This window comes from Corapipo altera, unplaced genomic scaffold (genome assembly GCF_003945725.1).
Source record: "Corapipo altera isolate COAL_440 unplaced genomic scaffold, ASM394572v1 61153, whole genome shotgun sequence".
Taxonomy (NCBI): Eukaryota; Metazoa; Chordata; class Aves; order Passeriformes; family Pipridae; genus Corapipo; species Corapipo altera.
The window spans coordinates 55317-75435 of record NW_020884958.1 but is presented as its reverse complement, the minus strand read 5'-3'; positions in this window follow the sequence as shown (position 1 = coordinate 75435).

Sequence of the window (20119 nt, the reverse complement as noted above, 5' to 3'; positions counted from 1 at the left end):
TGGATACTATCTCTCGAGTTATCCATGACTGTGAAACCTGTGTTGCTATTAAGCAGGCAAAAAGGTTGAAACCCCTATGGTATGGTGGATGCTGGGAGAAATATGAATATGGGGAGGCCTGGCAAGTTGATTACATCACATTGCCACAGACCTGCCAAGGTAAACGTTATGTGCTTACCATGGTGGAAGCAACCACAGGATGGTAGAGACATATTCAGTACTGCATGTAACAGCCCAAAACACCATTCTAGGTCTCAAGAAGCTGGTCCTGTGGAGACATGGCACTCCAGAGCAGATTGAGTCAGACAATCAGACTTATTTCAAGAACAGTCCAGTGGCCACCTGGGCACAGGAGCATGGTATTGAATGGGTAAATCACATTCTATATCATGCACCCGCTGCAGGAAAAGTAGAAAGGTGTAATGGACTGTTGAAGGCAACACTAAAGGCATTAGGTAGGGGAACTTACAAAAATTGGGATAAGAACTTAGCCAAGGCCACCTGGCTTGTTAATACTAGAGGTTCTGTCAATTGAGCTGGTCCTGCCCAAGCAGAATCCCTCCACGCTGTAGATGGAGACAAAGTTCCAGTGATACATCTAAGAGGTACGTTAGGTAAGGCCGTTTGGATTACTCCTCCCTCAGGCCAAGACAAACCCATTCATGAGATTGTTTTCACTCAAGGGCCCGGAAATACCTGGTGGGTTATGAGGAAGGATGGAGAGATCCAATGTGTGCCTCAAGGAAACCTAACCTTGGGGAAAAACTAATTCTATGGCTTGAGTTGTGTTTTACAGGAGACCAGACACCAGACGAAAAAGACCCAAACAAAGCTGATACCAGTATCCAGGGATGTCCAATGATGAGACAGCCCAAACGAATGAACCAGCCCTAAATCAGAACTGTGATTGTGATGAAAGGGCCAAGAATCCAAACTGAACTGCTGTTGGCACTGATCTTCAACAACAGATGACAGCCTCAAAATATAACATGAACTATATACATATAAATATGTATACGCGTGGGATATAGATGAACACAATATACAGATGTTACGTAAAGAAATAGTATGGAATAAGGTGTGTAGAATGTGATAGTTTTCACCCTAGGTCTTCCTGGAGATCAGCTTGTAACCAGGAAGGAACTAGGGTAGTGACCAAGGAAGTATTCCATGCTATTCCTTTACATAACCTGGGGTATAAATAAGGTGTGGACAAGAGAGCTCGCTCTCTTCTCTTCCGGCAAGGTTCGAGAATGGTAGATCCCTACTTGGTCTTGTTTATCTGAAGTTGAGGCCTGTATCGACTGCTGTTGTCTGCCACGCGTGAGGGGAGGGTGCTGGGCCATGTCCAACCGTCCTGCTTCTCTCAAGGGAAGTGGTGAGATTTTGCCAGTTCTTTATTTTGCTGGTTACCGGATTTTTAGATTGTGCATACCTGTTTTGTTTCCACCCCTTTGCATCTTTTTTTTGTCCTTTTTCCCTTCTCCCTTCCCCTCTTCCCTTTTAGGAAGCTATTTGGGGTTTCTGGGGTTATAGGTATATAGTATTCTCACTGTATATATCTGTTTTATATGTAATATATATATATTTTGCTATAGCTTGGCAGTCTGGGGTTTTTTTCCCTCTCTGGGAAGCAGGCTCTGTTGTTGAGTTTTGGAGACTTGGCGGGAAGCCAGTTTGAAACTTGCACAACAAGTATGTTGCAATTCGGTTTGTGAAGAGTTCGAATAGTTTGAAAAATGTGTAGGTATGTGATGGAAAGTTCTGTGCATTCCCCTCACCCTTTAGCCTGTATATCCCTCCACCAAGTATGATAAATTGTAGTAATTACATGTAATAAAAAAGTTTTATTTGGAATTCTGTTGGCCCCAGCAAAAAACAGAGCTACATTGTGTCCTTGTAGTGTTTTTTTAGGTGTCACAATGAGGGACTAATATTTTTAAAGGAAATGGGTATAAAAGTAAGATTTTGCTTTCTTTTTTTTAATACTCTTTCCAAAGAGATTTAAGCTCTAGAAGCATCTTGAAAGTAAAGGTTTGAAAACAAGGAACTTTCAGCAGGGTGTCAGATCCTAAGAATTTGTAAATTGGAAGGACTGCATGTCTTTAAGCATGATTGCGTTTCTTTACACTCTTTTCATATAAACATCCAAAAGTTTCCAGAATAAAAGCTGTGGTTTCAGAGATATTTACTTTATTTTAAATGCTTCTCAAGTGTTGTCCTGTTTAGGAATGCTTTTTTTTTTTCCCCCCTAAAATGAAGCTACATTTTGTAAGTAGGATTTTTATGACACATTTCTCTACTGTCAAATAAAAAAAGCTTAAGAAAAATCTGGAAATGCCAAACAGATGCAACAGGTAACTTGATGTCTTTGGAGCAAAATCCAATCTTTTGATTCTGAAATTCCGTTGAATTCAAAGTCAATACTACCTTGTTTGTAGGAAAGATTTGCTGGCAGGACATCTGATGCACCCATCACAGGTGATAAGAGAAGACCTTTTGAACACCAGCACACCTGTGCTGCTCTCAGTTCTGCTGCTTAACAGTGTTATAAAGAATTTTGTGCCAACAAAGAAATATAAAGACAAGAAGCACGTTCGTTGTGAAGCGCATTGTGCGAAAAACCAGAATATATTTAAAAGATAAAACCCACAAATTAACATGGATGTAATACAGCACTCCACCCAATCAAGTTTCAAGACAAAAAAGATGTCTGAAAACAGGTAAAATAAGGAAACATTTCTTGAAAAAAAAAAAGAAATATTAAAGACAGACTTTTCAGCAACAAGATATTTTTTTTCCTTCCTTCATTTTTCTTTTCTTTCTGGTTACTTGGATGTTTAAGAAATTTCCAAGCTTTGGGTGGTTAATTCATTTCAGAAGTGCAATGATAACAGTGAAGCAGACGGAAGAGCTATCAACTAGGAATGGATGAGTGGCAGTACCCCCCCCCCATCTCTGGATCAGGCAGACACATTTCCATGGATTGTTTTTTTCCAATAATAAGGGTACTTTGCACTTCTATGAGCCTTCTATCAACTGACTGTCAGAGGTCCACAAATTTAAAAAGCTTTGCAAATGTGGCAGAAATTAAGGAAGAATAATTTTGGCATGAAGGGGGTTAGTTCCTCCAGAATATCTGTTATTGTTAAGTAAACAATCCACCTACCCTCAAACCCCTGTTTTCCCCATAAACTAAATTGTCAAAGCCATTTATCATAAAATATTGAAGAAGTGCCACCTTATGTCTTCGGTTTTGTTTATCATCTTTACCTGCAGCCAGGTGAAGGGAGGGGAGGGGTGAGCAGAGACCAGAGTAAGAGGCTTCCTCGCCAGGAAGTGCAGCTTTCTTGGAGCTCAGGAGAATGTTGAGAAAGGTTGAAACAGATCAGCCATTCTGTGCTGCTTTCACCGCTTCTAAGTTTGAGACAGGACTGAGATTTCAGTCAGAGGGAAACACAAATAATTGTGTCTCCTGACCTTAAATGGATCAATAATAGAAAGTGCTCTGTTGTCCTCCACAAACTTCCCATCCAGCTTTGTATCTGAACTAACTTCTTCTACAGCAATAATACTTGTGTCTCGCTGTGTAAAATTTCCTTGAAAAATGGAAGATAACTGAGTTGTGGTCTTGTAATATACACCTCAAGGCTGATTTCCACAAGGTCTGGGCAAGGGAAAAGAGCTCATGGATTAGCCTGCAAGGCAGACAAGTGGCCTATTACAGCACTTTAAATAAATCACACGTTATAATTGCTACCACGCGTCAGTTTGCTGAGATTAAAGAAGAGCGATATTGACAGTATGTTTAGAATAGGAGCCTTGGTGTCCAGTAACACATAACATTGCATACTCTGGTTGATGTCAAGTCTTTCTAAGCAGGACAAAAATTATGCTCTGCACTTTTTTTTTTAGCATTTACCTCTAGTTTGGCTCCTTTTCTGATGTACATAACTGATCTTAATATTTTTTAGTCCCCTTTTTCTGCTAGAGTGGGTATTGGTAATTTCTAGTCTGAACTCTCTGAAAACAACAATCTCTACCGCCTTTGATGGGTTTTTGAGCAGTCTGACCAAAATTACCAGAATGCTACTCATAAATATAGACTCTCAAGACTTGTGTGTATTTAAGGCTAAAATCAAATCCACTGTTTCTAGGTTCTCTAGGGAAAATTTTAGACCTTTATGTTTAGTACAAATAAGTTCTTGTGTGTAATTAGAGGTGAGAAAATCCAGCGTAGTTTTGTGTTTCACTAACTCATTTGAGCCTCTTAAAAACAAAAAGTCCCAAACAAACAAATTCTCTTTTTGTCATGGAAAAATACTATTTAGGTGAATGCAATATTTTTTTTTCTGTTTTCCCTCATTAAAAAGAAGTCTGTGATATAGCTTGATTGAAAGTAGTAACTACCTTTTAAAATATTAATTCTACTTCAGTTGCTTTATCCAGAGAATTTTATTATCCTTTTGCATGGACTCTTTTCTCAGCCTTGACTTCCCAGCAAAGCCACTTTTTTTTGAGTGTTGAAGATACTGCAGTAGGTTTTGTTTTGGGGAGAATAGCTCTGTGGTCTACTTCCAACTCCTTCTTTTGAGTCCCTATGACCTTGGGATGGTGCTTAAACTCTGTATGTAGTTTTTTCCTTCCTTGAACACTTGCTGGCCTGTCAGTGTAAACTCTATGTTGTAAACTCTTCAGTAACAGATCCATCCCTCAGCCTGTGGATGCAGACAGCCACATACAGTAGGACTTTCATCTGAATCTCAGCTCCCCAGGACAAGTGTAACACCGGTAGTAAATAGAACCATGTTTGTGGTTGTGTACACTTTGTGGAAAGCTAAATTTCAAAATACGTGCACTTTGCAACCCTTCATTTACCCCATTTCTCTAGTGAAATATAAAACCAACACGTACTATGCTAAAGTCATCATCATAAATACAAATTGGTTAATGTATGGGGGGCTTTTGAATGTTCTCAGGGTAGACATCAGCAAAAAAATGCTCTTCCAGAGAACTGAGAGCATGAATACAATCTCAAATAGAATTTACTCTGAGGACTTCATAACATGTCAAAAGCAAGTAAAGGATCTGGGGCTATGAAAGGATCTACCTTAGCTCCATTGGTAGCTTTTAGCTGATTACAGTCTCCTGAGAGTCTGCTTGATTTGTAGGTAAAGGTTGGAATATGTGCGCACAGAGACATCAGATATGCTTACAGTTGTATAATCTCAATATTACACACAAGTGTGTCACACAGGTTGTACACTTCCTGGGACATCTGATTCCCATTTCACAACTCCCTGCTAGAGAAAATTGCTCCTCTCTTTTGCTTTCACTCCTGCGGAATGAAATGTCCTTCTGCACAGGCTGCTTCTCTCACCACTTCATCTTTAATAATGCAGCTTGTTTCACTTGCTCCCTCTCCTTTTCTGAGTAATAGAAATTATGTGATGTAAGCTGGGTGGAGTGAGCTGGAAACATTTCCTGGAGGAGCTGAGGAGAATTCCCAAACAAGAGAGGTTACCCAAGCTGATGTGCATTCCCAGGAAACATGTTCTTCCTTGTATTTTTCATTTGTGGCTTACAAATCCCCAGGGGAGCATCGGCTCATGAAGCAGGTGCAATCATCCACCTGCTCACTTCCCAGCCTGGCAGGCACAATTCCTGGAGCATGGCTGGAAAACTGCCCCTCAGAAGCTTTTACACACACACAGATTTTGTTTCCTTGCTCTGTATTTTTAGTGGGTCATTTTTAGTGACCTATTCATGTGGCACAGTGTCCTAGGCACAGGTTTTCTCCTTTAGTACAGAATGATCAAGAGTTAAAAGCTTCCAGCATTTCTTGCACAGCTTTGGAAAAAGGTTTCTATCATGAACAATATGTTTTTTTAATTTATTCATTCCAATTCCCCATTCTTTATTTTGATTAGAACTCTCTTGGTTGTTTTTACCCCCGATTTTTTCTACCACTTCAGATGTTCCTCTTTCTTCAATCTTTCTTTCATCCAAAAGAAAATGAAAAGGGTAAAGAGTTGGAAAAGATGAGGGTAGGGAAGCAATTTTAACACCCATTTTTTTTAATTTGTTTTAATACATTTTCCTGTTTCTTCAAACACTTGGAGGACTTCCTCCCTTTAATTTTTTTGGGTGAAACTACTGATGTAAAAAAATAATTTAAAATGTGACCCCAGCCCTTTCTGAATACATTGTTTATACTGGCTTTGCAATTCAGACTCTGACCAGGGTTATATTCACAAATGTTATGATCATGGTCTCACTGAAGTTTCCTTCATTTGGCTTTTATGTCATATAGAGCCACCTTTACATGAGGCAGTAATTGAAATGTATTCATCCTGATGAGGCAAAACCCCATGACACAGACATTTTTCCCTTGGGTTGAAAATGGGATGGCCCCAAGGAATGCTTGCTGGAAAAATAGTTTGGAAACAAATCTTTGTGGAAGTGGATTGGTGTTGACAAGGTTATTCTTATGTCGAGGGTGGAATCCATTGTCAGAAAACCAAGCACAGCCTCCTCCACTCTTGCAAACCTTCCATGGCGTTTCAACCTGCCTGATAAATATCCTGCTGATATTCAGCTGAGAGAACTCAGTGCTCCAGGAGGAGGCAGCTGTCCTGCAGAAGATGTCGCTCAGCAGTCCCTGCTTGGGTACTTACCCATCTCCCCCCATCCAGACTGGCATTTTTGTCACCTGACGCCTCACAGAAATGTTTGAAGGCTCTTAGGTGTGTCTAATGTGACATCCAATCCTTAGAACTGAAACTGGCCAACAGCATGGATCTCCCCTACTTCCTAGTGACAAAGCAACAGCTTGGGTTTCTTAATTGTTTTTAATTATCCATGAAACCAACATCTCCTTTTTTACCTCCCCTTATTAGTTGGTTAGTTCCACAACTGAAATTTTGATGCATCTATAAAAGTAATTGTTCCTAGGGATAGCTTTATCAGTTCTCAGTTGCTTTTGTGGTTAATCTGCAATTTTCCTGTAAGGTAGGTTTTAAATCTCACCTCTGGGAGACACTGCTCTGTGAAAACAAATACTTCAGCAATAGCAGGGAAGCATTTCTTAAACAGGTTGTGTAGTTGATGAGAACGTGTCTTTGCTCTGGGAAGCGGCATCAAAATCTCTGTGAGGAACAGGGAAGAGAGAAGAGGGGAAAACTCCAGAAGACAGTGGCCACTAACAGAATGACTAAGTAGCTTTTCTAAGGTTTGCCACACACTCTTTTTAAAACCATAAAAAATGGCTTTGTGGTAAGGCTGGCTTGCAATCTAATAAAAAAATAAAAGTGGTCACTTTTTGAAGGCTCTCTTTAACTCCAGCGGCTGCAGACAAACTTAAAATTAGGCAGCAGAAGAAGGGGAAAAAAAATGTCCCATTCTTGTCCAGACTTTCTATATTTGGTTGAAGTTTTCCAACCAGGGACTTGGCAGATGACATGTGTTCCACAAGCTTCCTGAGAGAGACTGGGGAGAGAGAAGAGACTTGTTACACTCATAATGCCTGCCAGGAACATGAGAAAAGATCATTTTTCAAGTGTAAAGACAACTTTTGAAGCCAAGTATGAACGGAAAAGGGACCATCAGGGCAACCTTATGCACCACAGTGTATGGCTGCAGCTACATTCCCTGTTTCCACAATAAGTGGTACTTTGTTTTATTCTGCTATGCAAGTATTATTTGTGTCATACACATGCACACACAAAAATGAGTACATCCAGTAGGACAAAACATGGGACAGTATTGAAGTGTGCACTCATGCCATGGCGGTGAATATAGTGTAAAAATATATATTCAGATTGGGTAAGCTTGAATTTTGTGGTTTTTTTCTGAGTAGTTTTAATTTCTAAAATCTATGCACTTTACATATTCTGACCTTGTATCTATTAAGTCAACAACAAAACTATCTTCAAGAAGATTGGCTCCAAGAAGACTGAAGTCAGTCCTCAACTGCCTACAATAATTTTACACCTGGATTTACAGTAAGATTGAGCCATGCTGGGAGGCACTTTATGTTACAGGCTCAAAGACTATCAAGGTCACATTGAAAAAATGAATAACATCATGGTGCCTCATGAAAACTTAGCAAAGAACTCATCTGGCCAAACTGTTTTGGAGTCTTCCTGAGGAATAAGCCCAGATATCTGTTGGGAATGGCAGGGGAACAGGGACCACCTGTTGTGAGAAACAGATGCACATGATTTTTCATGTTAAAGGGCATCCTTTATTTAGTATTTATCATTTATTTGGGATTGCCTCAGAACTAGATTGTCTCAGCTATACTTTGTCCTATATTTCAGATAGAGCTGTATGAAAGGCCCTGACCTGTGGATGCGCTGTTAAAGTTTAAATCACACCACACTGGGAACAAACAGCTGCAAGTATGTTATTCCCCTGTGCACTGGATGTTTGCAGACCATCGTGTCCTGTGCTTTATTTCAGTAGTTTATGTTGGTAGGATCCTCGGTGTTTGCAGAATGACAGCCGTGCTGAGTCAGTATCGACAGAACAATTTATGGTTATGATCCCATGTTTGCAAAAATAGTTTCAGATGTAGATGATCATGCCATTGACTCACAACATCAGTGGAAGAAGGTTGTTCTTGTTTTCAGTGTGGTTGACAAGTACAAGTCATGTTGTACATATGTATTTTTCATATTCCCTGGAAGCATGAAAGTGGATGGGGAGGAAGCTTTCCAAGCTAGCAAGCATTTAAAACTTTGTACGGTTATCTTCGAGACTCAGCTCTTTGTAGGTATAGTTCTAGAGGGGGTGTAAAGGAAAGTGTATCAGCCTTTGGGACAAATATTCAATGTAATGATCAAAGTCCTGACTGTTAGAAGCTCACGTATTTTCTGCACAAACCAAGTCGTGTGCTGTATGTGAAAGGGAATAATTATTTGTTTTGCTTCATGCCCAGATGCTTTATGTTAAATGAAAAAATGTTTATTTTGAGCTTCAAATAAAAAGTCTGTGTGTTGACAGCTAATGAATCTACAGCTGAAACTAGGGGGGTTTTTACACTGCTGTTCAGCATCGCTTACAACCAACAGCAAGACATGCTGTTCTGCAGGCTTATATTACTATTCTGATGTGACTTATCTTAGACAATGTAATACAAAATGAAAATGAAAGATGATATCTGGAAGAGGTGGAACAGTGCCTGGATGACCAACATAAATTTTACTTTGCTAAAATAGGCAATTTCAGGCTTATGAGTTCAGAAACTCTTTGGTATTCACTTTAGGGAAAAATTAAGAAGGCAGTATTGTACAAACCTTGCTTCTCCAGAAGTCAGATGCTCAGGTTTATACTTGGAAATGATCTGAATAAACTGCCATCTGAACTTTTAATTACCAGTATTTTGTGCTTTTACACATAGCAATTTTAAATGTGAGATCATGATTTTTTTCCTTGTAATTTTATTTCCGTTATTTAAAGATAGAATTTTCCAGGATGATATTTAACATACACAGATTTTCTCTCTGCATCTGTACTGCACTGACAAAAGACTTGATCACAGACAGACTTTATCCTATCGCTTATGATACAGAAAAACACTAAGACATAAACTACATGTTAGTGAGTTGCCAACAAGTAATGGTGAGATTATTCATCCATCTAATATTAACTATATGCACAAATTTTTACAGTACTAAGTACAATCAAACAATTTTTTCATACTGAGGTTTTTCCTTACATTTTATTTGCAAACCCCTGGACAGCATTGCTGAAAAAATACTGTGTCTGGTTTTTCAAAAGACTAGTGTGTAAGGCAGGGTAACTCAGAAAGCTTTACTTTTTTTTTTAAAAAAAATTATTTCCAGAAGATAATTTTATGTCATAATTTTGAGCAGCTCATTTAACCAGCAAGTGTTGCAAATGTCTTATGTTTTCTTTATACTGAACAAAATTGTGAAATTTGACTGCTTAGTCAGTTCCTGTTTTCAATTTCCATAAATCTATTCTTATTTCAATTTCTCCTTTGAAGCTTTGTATGAACTGTACACACACACAAAGGTTTGCATGCAGTTTTTATTGAAACAGCCACCTCAAATACTGAATGTGTGTTTAAAAACCTTGACACTGATACTTTTTAAACTTGTCTGTAGGGTGTCCAACACAGTCTGTCATGGAGATGACTTCTGCTGTCGAAGGGTGAAGGCTGTGAAACCTTCTGTGGTGGTTTGAAACTCCCAAGAATCCAATTTCTAAGTTCAAGCCCCCCCCCAATTTGCCCCTGTGAGAGGGTTTAGTGACGGCATGGACTTGATATCTTCCTCACTCCATGTGGAGAGTTGGGAGAGATTTAGCACCATTGGTGTTGATACAGACTTTGCGTCAACAAAGTTGTGTGGGAGTTTTCAGACAAAACACAACTATTCGGTATTGGGGGAAGGGGAAAAATATTTACAATGGTTTATTTACATACATATATATATTTACCTTAAATTAAATTTCTTCAATAAAAGTCCAAGAAGAAAAGAGAAAAGTCTTTCTGTCACTTCTCAGGCCACAGTTCCTTCATCTCAGTTTTTTGTGGCACTGGTTAGTGTCCTCCATTTTTTCCAAGGCAGCAGATTTAAGTATGGCAGTCAGGATTTTGGTTCTTACTTTGTGGAAATTTCAACCCGAGCCCAAGCCTTCGGGGAATTTCCTTGGAGATCTTCACTCCTCTTGAGTTAGAACATTTAAGGCAGCTTTCAGTTCATTCTTACCAAAACTCCTCTGCTCTGTCTCAGCTTCTCAGCATGGTAGCAGCAGCAGCAGTGGGGAACAAGGCCACCTCCTCCGCATTCCGTCCTGGTTCAGTTATCAGGATGACTCCAAGTTTTTCAGCTCCTTTCTCTCTCTCTCTCTCTAGCTGCTGCTGCATTTCGGGACTCCCTAAGGGTTTGGAAGTCCACCCCTCCTCTTCAGGAGATCTCTGGGTTTTGGGAAAGTAATACAGTCTTACCCCAAACCAGCTCTGTTGATTTTTTCTCTGTTTTGTTGCCAGCTCTCCCTTCTTCAGGAACATCTCTGTGTCTTTCAGCCAGCTTCACTTTATCTCGCTGCTACTGGTATCTTTTTGGCTTTTACCCACCGTTGTCTCTGTTAAGGACTGCTCTGCTGCTACTGACAGTAAGAAAACTCTTCCAGCTCTTGATTATGGGACCCTGTCCAGCTTTGACGCTATACCGGGTCTCCCATAGCCTCAGCTGGGGGCTGGGGGCCATTGGCCCCCAGAGGGGCTCACTAGCCCCCTGCTTCCTCCTGGCTCAGATCATGGTTACCTACCTTCTAAACTATCTTCATCACCTTCTCTTCTGTTTCTGTGGGTATATAATTTCCGCAGGACGCATGTGGACTTTTGATTGGTCCAATTATCGGTGGGGTAAACCATTACTGCCTCAGAGAAAATGTTTTTCAAACCACCACACCTTCTCAATGGGCAGACTTGTCCTTTGAAACATCTGTCTGAGAGGAAACAAATGACCTTAGGAAGGAAAGTCACCAGCAAAAAGCTCACATGCATCATCACTGGAAGCACTCTCCATTCACCACAACCTGCTCTGACACCCCCCCCCCCCCAATATCTGGGCATAAGCAATGCTCTCAGAAAGACACAGACATGTCACCAGCCTGTCAGACCTTGCCGGGCTATCAACCTGAATTTCTCCAACATGAGCTATGTGATAATAAATCTGGTTCCTTCATGCAAGCACTGCTTTTTCAAGTACAAGTTTGGGAGGTCTGGTACCTCAGAGAACTTAGAAATAGTAAAGTCTGTGAAGCAAAACACGTGAAACCTCGTGTATGAACACCAGGCTTTCTATGGTGCTGCTTGTTATCTGTCTAGGAGGGAAAAGCTTTCCTGTACACATACTTTAATATTTACCTTCACATGAGGCAATTAGTCAGTATTCAGGAAGAGGAAAAAAAAAGGTACATGTTGTAGGTAAATAACTGCAGATATTTAAACTAAAACCTGAGAAGTAGAAGCAAAGAATAGCTCTGCAGATAAGCTTTGCCCTGCTACCTCCAAGTGAGACTAGGACTGTCCAAACAGTCCAGTTTAAACATGCACTTTCAGATTGCACTTTCTTTCCTTTTTGCTTTTATTTTTACTTATTATCAGTTGGAAACATGGCAGTTAGTCATATACGTACATCAGGTTTTTTATTGAAATCACTGCACAGTGTATGCAGTTCTTCCAATTCCCACCTTTGTCAAGGTATTTGAAAGGAATAGGAAAGTAGTTTAAACCAGAGAGGAGGGTCGTGTTGTGGTTAAAACACAACAAAAGGGCAAATTGGGTACAATATCTGGCTGTGGCCAAATTATGCAGTATCTTCTCTACAAAATCTGTATTATTTGATTTAGAGGGTACTTTCAATTTAATTGATTTTATGGCTTGAGCCATCAGATCCATGCTCCTCGAGAAGCAAGGCTGGAGCTGAAATATCCCCCTGTGCTTGAAAAATGCAAAACTTAATCTAACAATTCCCTTGTCCCTTTCCTGCTATCCCATTTCTTCTTGTTTCAGTAGAGTTACTCTGAGCCTTCAGGTTTCTTCTCTCTCAAAGCCTCACAGGATGAACTGTCAGTTCCCCGTAGTTGCTAGAAGTCAGATGTTTGGGTAAGTTCTTCTTGTGAGTGTCATTGTCCTTTACAGCTGAGCAGTTGGCATTTTGAGAGAAGCACACTTAGCATTACTCCTCAGTTGAGTGTCTCTCCAGGTAGCAAGAGCAGTAAGTATTCCCTAACTGTTTTGAGTGGTTCTCAGGCAGTGCCATGACGGAAGCATCACAATGAGGGAAAAGTAGGAAACCTTTCCCGTGAAAGCTGGAAGAATCAAAAGTTGTGGTGGAAATCGTGTAAGAAAGACCTTGCAGAACCAAGGAAAACACTGTTTCCCAAGCTAAGCAGCTGCATGGACTGGAGAAGCAGACCCTGGGGCAGCGCTGACCACTTCAGGGGAAGAAGCAGTGATATGAATGGAGTGAGAGGGTGCTAAAGTAAGTCCATTTAGTTCAGCATCATGGGAGGCTACTCCATTTCGGCTGCTACAGCTGTAGGCTCCTGGGCAGAGACCCTTAGCTTGCTTTCAAACCTTGACAAATTTCCCTGCTTCTAGGAAGGACATGATTGTTGATGGCAGGAGTTCAGGAACACCGCACAGACAATCAATATGATCAGATGATGTCCAATTTATTATTTAAATGAGTTAACTTTTATACAGTTTAGTTTCTTCCAGGTACATACTCACAAGGTGATTGGATAGCTCAGTCTGTGCACGCATCTCATGCTTTCAGTTCATTGGATCTGAAGCTCTGTCCATGTGGCCTGACATCATACATGCCACTCAAAGTCCCTCCTATGGATCCACCTTTAGGGGCTTTCTGAGATCCTGCAGGTGTTTCTTTATCTCTAGTTTTCCCACAACTTTCTACTGTAAACATGCTATTTTCTCATACCTTATAACTATAAACACACAACTAACAAGTATAAACTCACATAGTTTCACACAGTCTGTAAGTATAAACATCACACAGCTTGCAGCTTCCAAAGTCATGTCAAACAAGGCCTACAGAAATGCAGGAGAAATTGTTCATACAGTCTTGCTCTCCCAACACATGATTCTGAGTCACAGATCTCATATGCTCAGGAGAGCCCTTGCAAGACACAACTCAGCTGGAGTGGCTCTCTCTCAACATGTTTAGATATATAGCAGCCTTTACAAACCCCATCCCCAAACACATTCTGTTAAGCAGTCACTGGGGCTTAGGGCCACAATCCAACTTGATATGGGTGTTGGTGATATCAGGCAGAAGCCAGAGAGGTGAAGCAGTTTCAGTGGGAGTTGTGGGGCATGGAAGAGTAAAAATACCAGGCAAGATACAGCTCAAGAAATGTATCCTGGAGTAGACATTGTCAAAGTTCATCTCAGGGCGCAGACAAACATGTGCTGAGTCCACTAGAGAGTGTCATAAGGTTGCCAAAGTGTGTAAAGTGTGAAGGGCAAGGCCCTATATTTTGTCAAAGGCAGATTTCAGCTCTGCTGTGGGAAAAGCTGCTCAGGCTCTTACAGGAATTTAGGGTCCCCGACCCCAGGCTATGCACATTCTTTCACAGGAAAGGAAATCTATGCTGTGTCTGTAGGTTGCCTGCCAGTCTTGAGCTTGCTGTATTTTGTTCTAGTAGATTGGAAACATGATGCTTAGGGTAAAAAAGTGTGAGTGCCTGACAGAGTGGCTAATGATCCATAATCCTTCCTTAGGAGTTATGAGAAGGAAGTATGTGTCATGGGACAGTCTGGCTGTGCCACTACCCTCAGGTGGGTGATTAGATGGTTACACTAAAAGTATGGAAATTTGGCAAAAAATAAATCTCTTTGCTTTCTAGCAAAGGTCATCAGAGATGAGAGGGCTGGGTGCTGCTGGGCTTAATTTCTGATTATAACCAATCTGGCACTATAAGTCTGGTAATGTTCAATAAGAGTCTGTCTGATTACAGACTCACAAATAATGCTGTTTATTGAAGCAACAGAAATAGATTAATAATTGTCATTGATAAATATGATAGAGTCCTAAATATAACAATAAAATTATGTTAACCCAGGTAATAATAGCAATCATACCCTGAAGCTTACCAAGAAGGTGTCCTTACTTGGGAGGAGGGAGAGAAGCCCTGTTGTCTGTCTCCAAGATTTTTTTGGGTCTTCCTCCTAAGCAGGTGAAATTTCTACACTCCTTACACATAGCCCAATCTTATCCCATTCCTCCTTCTTACATTTCATAGAATCATAGAATCACAGAATCAGCCGGGTTGGAAGTGACCTCTGAGATCATCAAGTCCAACCCTTGATCCACTACCACCATGATTACTAGACCATGGCACTAAGTGCCACATCCAGTCTCATCTTAAAAACCGCCAGGGACGGAGAATCCACCACTTCCCTGGGCAGCCCATTCCAAGGCCTCATTACCCTCTCTGTAAAGAATTTCTTCCTGATATCCAACCTAAACCTCCCCTGGCACAGCTTAAGACCATGCCCTCTTGTCTTACTGATAGCTGCCTGGGAAAAGAGACCAACCCCCACCTGGCTACAACCTCCTTTCAGGGAGTTGTAGAGAGTGATGAGGTCTCCTCTGAGCCTCCTCTTCTCCAGGCTGAACAGTACCAGCTCCCTCAGCCTCTCCTCATAGGACTTGTGGTCGACTCCCTTCACCAGCCTCATTGCTCTTCTCTGGACCTGCTCCAGCACCTCAATATCCTTCCTGAACTGAGGGGCCCAGAACTGGACACAGCACTCGGGCTGTGGCCTCACCAGCACTGAGTACAGAGAGAGAATCACTTCTCTGGACCTGTTGACCACACTGTTCCAGGATGCCACTGGCCTTCTTGGCCACCTGGGCACACTGCTGGCTCATATTCAGCTTCCTGTCAATCAGCACTCCCAGGTCCCTCTCTGTCTGGCTGCTCTCCAGCCACTCTGTCCCCAGCCTGTAGAGCTGCATGGGGTTGTTGTGGCCAAAGTGCAGGACCCAACACTTGGCCTTATTGAATCTCATCCGATTGGAATCAGACCATCTCTCCAGCCTGTCCAGGTCCCTCTGCAGAGCCCTCCTGCCTTCCAGCTGATCGATACTCTCCCCCAGCTTGGTGTCATCTGCAAATTTGCTGATCTAGGCAGATAGTTGACTAATACACATGGTAGCATGTTCTTCATTAGGTTTAGGTATAAATTTTAACATAGATGATTATTAATGAGTCAAAAATTAATTTTTAGACATGGTTTCCTTCAGAGTTCCAGTCATATGTCTTCATTCCATTCTATTTCACTCTACAGAGTCCTGTCTCCACAGGACTGCCTCCTTTGGGCAATTCATCCTTCCTTGGCATCAACTATGCAGATCTCCTTGCCTGGCTCCTTGGTCATTCATCATCCCATATAGGACAGTTACAGCACTGTGATATAGGAGTTCAGCAGCAATTAAAGCACCCAGAAAGGTCTAAAGATGCTTCAGACTCGCTACCTGAGGGTATATTAACAAGATCTTTTGCTCTGCTTGTGCTCAGGACAGGGACACAAGCCATCCTGCCCCTGCAGAGTGCTTATTGTCAGAGACACAACATCACTTTAACCACAGGCTTCTGGTTCTGGCTTGCTCCTGGCTTGCGCAGTGTGTTGACAGAGTGTGCTTATGCCTCTATGTGATGTACTTTTAAGACTTAAACTGTCACCCAAATGCAGTGGTGACAAGGTGAAAGTCATCTCTCCTCTGTGGGCTGTGATATTGCTGAACAGGGACATGCACCAGCTTTCCTGTCTGCTTTGTGGGCATAATCTGGCCTTCAAATTATACTTTCCCCAGATCTGCTAATGAAAAACCTGATTGCCATCATGTTGTATATTTTTAAGGCCACAGAAATGAGGACAAGAAAGGTAACAATGGTCATTCCCTCACTGTCTGCACTGATAGCCATTATCTCAGACCTCTCTGTCCAGGAACAGAGTCTCACCAGTTGGGAAATCCCTGGGGTGGTTATTCTTACAGGATAAATACTGTGATCCATGGGTTGATGTAAAAAGAAGAGTGAGTTACAGAAGAAACCTGCCCCCCATTCATTCATTCTGGTTGCAGATGGATGGCACAACATGCACTTTTTTTTGAGTGTCAGTCAGGACGAGAGTCTGCTCGCTTGTCTTCCTATTCTTGGACTCCATACAGAACAAATATAGGACAAAAGAAACAAAATACTTGCTTGCTTCATGCTTTTTAGCTGCTCATTTCCAAGTAAAGTCAGGAGAATAATGCATTTTTTTATTTATCTGCTCTGTGCTGCCAACTGTTTGCAGTCTTCTGCGTCTGGAGAGAAGATGTAAACTTTGACCACTCCCTATTAAAATTCTGCCTGGTGGAATGGAAGGTCATCACAAAGGTACCCAAGAAAATTTGCTCTGGGTACCATGGCTGTGTGGCATCTAGTGAGAATCCTCTGCTACCCTCAGGGCAGGTGAGTGACAGGTTAAGGAGATGACCACAGTAATCCCACTGGGCAGCAATAAAGAAAAGATGCTTCAGCATCATCCTCGAACTACTACCCTGGGTGCTGCTAATTGAACCCAGAAGAACTGACTGTTATGGGCAGTGAACATCTGAAAAATTTCCTGAAAAAAGTAAAGTGCATCACAGGCTCTACAGCTATCCAAATCTTAATTTTACTGTGGCCTTGTTCTCCAACCGGTTAAATGCCACTACAAAGGTGGAAAGGTAATGAGAAGATAAAAAGTGAATGTGAAAGTGGAACGTGGAATTCCAGCCCCAGGATACATCTCAAATGGATGGAAAAGATTGGCAGGGAAAACAGTATCTGACAGCATAACAGGACATATCATTTCTATCACATGGGAAATTCTAATATGAACTTTTAATCTTGTTTTATGGAAGCACCTATTTTCAAATTAAATGGTGCTTTTTTTTTAATTATCAAAATACTTTGTTTTGTCAAAACAGAAACAGTGTTATTTTGTCTTTTGGTATTTCAAAACAAAACAGAGTACTCAAGATGTAGCAAAGTAAGAGGCGGAAAGATAAAGACTGAAAAAGAAAACCACTTGTGTTGTTCTTTGAATCACTTCAGTTCTCTGACAGAAATTGACATGATTCAGTGAACTGCTTGACTTATGTTCAAGTAGCATTAACTGATAGGTGTTCTGCTGAAAATTTTTCATCCAGGTTCAAAGTGCCTTTGCTTTGGCAGATGGGACTAGAGGCAAAATGAGATTAAGATCTTTATGCGGCTGTGGTAGTTTGGACTTGGCCCCCCACCAAGTGCCCAAGACCACAGCAAAACACTTTTCCCCCCACCCCCTTTAAATGAACACAGGGGAAGGAAAGGGAAGAAAAAAAAAGAATTACCAAAAGCCTGAAATAAAAGAACCAAAGCAGTAAATATATATTTTACACTTATATACAGTTACAAAAACTATATGCATATAAGAAAGAGAACTCCAACACCCCAAGAAAACAGAAAAACAGGTATACCCAGACAATAAAGATCTAGCAAACAAATTCTTAGTACTCTCCTTAAAAAAGCAGAGTCCACACCACCAGATCTCTCCTCTCGAATTCAGGAATAAACAACAGCCTCTCAAAAACTTACAGGCCTACACTCCCACATGAGGAACCCAACCGCAGAGAGGTTGTTTTGTTTTCCCCAACTCCACCAGAAGAGATCTCCCCTCCAACTTCCTCCCCCCTCCTATTTATATTTCTGCATACTGGGATATGGGTACTTGCTTAGTTTTGACCTGGTTACCAGGAAAAGGCCTAAACCAAACTACTACAGCAGGTAGTCTTGTTGTATTTATAATCATCATTCAAGACTTTAACAATGCTCTCCAAAGTCACATAAAGAAACTGTGGCAGCTGAATCCAGATTCTCTGTGACTCAGTGCTCCCAGCCAGAAGACCAGGTCTGTGTGCTGTTGCCCAGGCCTTTTCTTCTCCTTTTCCACAGAATTTAACCTGTACTGGGTCTTTTACTCACTTTTGAGGTGTAAGAGATTGGTATAGTTATATATGAAACACAAGGCTGGTAACAAGCAAGAAGGTGAAAAACTCCAGAAATTCCTGATCGAAAAAGTAACAAGCTTCTGAAACAAAAATAAGAGAAGGCAGCTTCAGTTTCTTCTCTTTTCCAAGACTGAAAATTCTTCAATACTGTGCACTTTTGTTTAACTAGATTACTTACCACTTCCAAGGGTGGGTGGGTGGCCTAATATAGTCTTTGTGGTAGTGTTGTGGCTGGAGGAACCTGGAACACATCCATCTGCCACGTTTTCTATAATATGCCCTGCCTTTATATAGGTGATGGGACACCATATGGAGGGGCAAGTATAAGCAAATAAATATTTGGCAGCCATTGAAATTTTGGAATTCCTGTTTACACAGGCTTTCTTCAGAGCAAAGGTGAAGAGAGAAATTATCTCATTTCTTAGACAGCAGAGTAATGCTGTTCAGTGTATAAAACCTTTGGGCAACAATAGTTGTTCCCTACCATGATTTGTTGCCTACCCAGGGAGTTTACTTTACCTTCTTATTCTTTTCGTTATTTTCTACATAGACTGTGACATACAAATGTTACAAACATTACCTGTTTGCATGTTTATGTATGTTACTGAACAAGTGGGGAACTGCAGTTTAACACGGTAATGACAGATGCTTTCACTGGCAGTAAAAATATTGGCCTACCTCATGTGCACTCTTAGCAAGATTTCTGGAGACATAAGCATGTCATTGCATGTGTGTGCACATGTGCATGTGTTTGTGAATATGCTTGTTCACCTAAAGAAATATTTCCTTTGTCAAAAGCTTTTCTTCTCTTATTTCTTTGATCTGTCTGTTGTGTGAGAGTCACCCCTGGTTTAGTCAATGGTATTTCCATTCACTTTTAGACAAGCAAAACCCACAGAAATCTTAACAAGCAGCAGAAATGAAAAAAAACCCCAACACTCAGACACACTATGAACTCTTGAAATGTAGTGGTTATTTAACTTTCTTTCAACGGTCACTGAAAATTACTTCTGTCACAAGAAGGCATTTGCAAAAGGTGACTGGGTGTCTCACTGTGTTTGAACGAGCAGATAGGCTTTTCTGGAGACACATATAAGTGTGTGGCTTATGCACAGTTTTGTATGCATGAGGCATAGCTAAAGGTGTGATGGTTTTACCAACAATGGGATGTTTACACAATCCCATCATAAAGACACATTACAAGGAGCATGGTGTCCTGTGTACTGACATGGGGCACTTGAGCATTGTTATAGTTGATCTCTGCTTCACACATTACTACTTGAATAACAAAGTGAAAATATTATGAGTGCAAACTCACTTTAATGAGGATCCCTGCAAAATACCCAATGTCTGCCTACCAGATACACTCCAAACCAATCGGACAATATACTCTGGTGTTCAGAGCCAGTATGAGTCCTACAAATATATAAATGCTTGAAAGAAGATTTTCAGCAGTGACCAGGGGTGACCTGCACCCAGACAGCATTCTGTTGGTATGAAACATTACTGTATGTCAGAAAAACACAGAGGAA